The sequence below is a fragment of the Staurois parvus genome, unplaced genomic scaffold (assembly GCF_062004578.1).
Source record: "Staurois parvus isolate SC_StPar_1 unplaced genomic scaffold, SC_StPar_1.0 ptg000549l, whole genome shotgun sequence".
NCBI lineage: Eukaryota > Metazoa > Chordata > Amphibia > Anura > Ranidae > Staurois > Staurois parvus.
This window is the reverse complement of record NW_028318345.1, coordinates 3,972,391-3,976,194: the sequence shown is the minus strand read 5'-3', so window position 1 is coordinate 3,976,194 and position 3,804 is coordinate 3,972,391.

Genomic DNA, 3,804 nt, shown 5'->3' with positions numbered 1-3,804 from the left:
CTTTCTTCAGGATTTGAAGTTTTCTTTCATCTTGAACAAATGAAAATGACTATTACATCAGAGTACACCCTTGCATCAGAGTACTCCTGTACATCCAATTTCCCATCAGAGTTCCCCCTTATATCAGTGTCCCTTACTACATCAGGGTCTCCATCACTGTGGCCATTACATCAGGGTCCCAATCAGTGTCCCCACTTACAGAATCTGGGTGTGGGTTGGGGGAGGGGGGTTGAAACGGAGACCATAGGCAACCTCTGCAGACCTTAACCATCAATCTGTGCACATTGAGGATATGCCACTGACCCCAGCAGAAGGCCAGATGTGGCAAAAAGGCCATAGATTGGAGAACCCCAATTAAATGGTAAGTATCCTTAAATTAGGAGGTTTATATGTAGGCATGTGCCTACAAGGGGGATGTTGTGTGCAGGGGCGGATTGACAACTCATGGGGCCCCCAGGCAATAGGGGATCATGGAGCCCCTGTGTCCTTGTCCAAACTCAAATAAGCCGATGAAAAAGGTACCAGGGGCATCTCATGGGGCCCCCTACTGACCCTGGGCCCTCGGGCAGTGCCCGAGTTTCCAAATGGTCAGTCTGTCCCTGGTTGTGTGTTAACAAGATAGTCAGTCTGCCCAGGATGGGAAGGGGTTAGGCATAGGAGGCCAGGTTCCCAGACTTTTCAGGTCCTGCCTTTTCTCTCATTCCAAATATAAATAGAAGGAAGGTGAGACTCTAGGGTGGAAGCTGGCACATAGGTTGGCTGGAGTAGGGCTGCTGCATCATGTAAGCTGACGAGGATCCGTAATCATGGAGGAAGATCACTAGAATTGGACGACACCAAGCAAGGACTTGCACATTTTCAGGTACCACCCAGGCCGTCACGACACAGCTAGTTAGGGATTGGGACTATGTCGCACTTAATCTTGTACTGCTACAAAAGGTTCCAGTAAAGTTAAGTAAATTGTTCGTAAGCCTGGTCTGAAGTTACTCTAAAGGGGTACAAGATGGTTTCTAGCGTATGGGAAGAATGGGGCCTGTAAAGCACCTACTGGGTACAGAAGTTTGGGCCTTACAAAGGGTTAACTTGGCAGAAGAGTCAGAGGAGGCTAACAGTTTTCTCAGGTAACCATGAACTGGCGGGAGTGTATAGCAGCCTGTCATTAAAGCATAGTACCTGGCTTAGGTGATTGGTCCTCCGGTAGTGAGAGGGTCAGTGTTTTGGCTCCCTCCCTAGTGGTCAGTTCACCAAAAGTATCTGGGACCAACCCTGTGACACAGAGCCTATGTACCTAGCCACATGATACGAGATAGCTGAAGAAGTTAACTAAGTGCAAGGTCGGGGCCCCATTCTATCACTGGGGATGAGGTGGCAGAGGTACGCTGGATGGATGGAGAGGGCACAGGCTCAGCAGTGTCCCTCCTAAATGCAACATACTTCAAGGAAGGTGTGTAATGACACAGGACAGAAGGAGGTAAGAGATTAGGAGAGGGGAAAGAAAAAAGAGGGTGAAGGAAGGGGGCTGAGTCGGATGCATCCTGTTCACAAATGATCTTAGGCATGTAAGAGAAAGTAAGTATCTGTCAAGGTGGGGATTGTGGTTATACTCCACCCAAGGAAGCCATGTTTTTAGGAATTTAGAATGAGTATCATTTCGTATCATTCAGTAAAGATGGAAGTTTTCATGTACCATGGTGCCCATTATTCATTGCTTCATCTTATAAGGTCCAGGTTGTCTCCAAACCTTACAATTGTTTGGTGTGTGGCTATGAAGCAGTGGTGGAACTATCAGGGTCATAAATGTTGCCCCTGCAGTGTGGGCCCTGGCGTTCTGCTTCCATGGGGGGGGGGGTCCGATGCCTGAAGGTTCTTCGAGTTACACCTCTCGGATGATGGGAGATTTGTATATTCTGTACACTGCCATAGTAACACTTGACTGCCCACCCTGCCTCTCTGCCAATTGGATAGATACGTTTGTCCACAACAAAGATGGTGGAGGTACAAGCAGATGGTGCATGGCTGTCTGGGGGCAGAACCTGGAAGAGAAAGTCAGCTGACCCATTAAATTAAGGGGTAGGAGCTAGAGGAGGTCTCTGTTGTGTGAAAAGGTTTGTCCCATCTCTGGAGACACATCCAGAGAGACACTGAGCATGGAGGTGGAACTGATTCTGAGAGCAAGTGATCACCCCCACCACTGATCCCATCCCCACCCAGCACTGCCACTGATCCCCTCCATATCAGCACTCCCACTGAACCCAATCCCCACCACTGCTACTGATCCCACTCCCCCCCCCCATCAAAACACTGCCACTGATCCCATCCCCTCTCTCCCAGCACAGCCACTGTTCCCAGCCATCCATCTCCCCCCAGCACTGCTTCTGATCCCATCCATCACCCAGTGATTCCATTCCCCCATGCACTGCCACTGATCCCATCCTGCCACCAGCACAGACATTCATAGCACCCCCCCAACACTGACTCTCATCCCATCCCCCTCCTATATCAACACTGCCACTGATCCTAACTCCCCCCAGCACTACCACTTCCCCTATTCTCCCACACAGCACTGCCACTGTTTCCATCCCCCCGACACTGCTACTTATCCCATTCTCCCCCACCGCCAGCACTGCCACTGTTTCTTTCTCCCCCCCCCCTTCCCAGCGCTGCCACTGCTTCAATCCCACCCCATCCCTGCAAGTGATCCCATCCCAGCACTGCCATTAATTTCATCCCCCCCCCCAGCACTTGGTGGGGATTAAGGGGGCCCTTTATGGTTTCTTTCACTGGGACCATAAAGGTTCTAGATATGCCTCTACTCAGAAGATAAGAGACAAGTTCCCATAGTTTGATGGACTCTCAGCCCTGGATCACACTAGTGCGCCCGTGCGGCCCACAATTGCTCTGGCACAGCAGGCCATTCATTTGAATGGGCTGCTGTGCTGTGTGTCCCACACAAAAAAGGAGCATGCACCTTTTCAAAAACACATCTGCAGAGAAATCACGTGGTCTTTTTAACAATGCGGTTTCCCTGTGGTTCTGAGATGCTTGGAGGTGCTGATCAGAAGAAATGGCAGCCCCCCCACGTCTGCCAAGTGCAGCATGATTCGGCTGGGGTTGTTGCGGGGGAGCACAAACAGATGTGATTCCTGCTCCCGCAGCCTGTGGGCCAGTGTGAACCTAGGGTAAATCACTCAGAAGGGAAGTTATGGATATACCATTGTTTGCAGATTTGATGGTTTAGGTTCCATTACACATTGATGGGATAATAAATGGCAGTTGGAAAGTTTGCTGGAATACGACATGTACCAAAGATCTTCACAGGGAATATTTTATTTTCAGTGTATTACATTACAAAAGCGAGGGTTTAACACCGCGTTAGGGCAGAAGTGCTGACACAGCACAGATCACAGCTCTGATACAAAGTTCAGCTCTACCAAGCAACTTTTCAACATCCTGAGATGACTTTGTATGAGACAAGACTCCATTGTGTCACCCTCCTCTGTGTCTGATACCAGGAACAGTTATCAGGGAGGGAGCAGCAGGAAGTTCTGTCCTGAAACCAGACAGCACAAGAGTATGAGAGAACAGAGACATCTTCCCGGCCACCATGACTAAGCCGTGACGCTGCCATGTTGTGACACACAAAACGTGCTATGTGAGGCCGCTGCGCCCCGGGGTACAACAGTCAGCGTACACTCAGGGCGCTTCTCATAGGCCCAGACGCACCACGTGACGTGAGACAAGCGGGGCTGCTGTAAGGGTGGGAGGGAGTTTCTCCTCCGTCAGGGCTCGGCTCCGCCCCCTGCT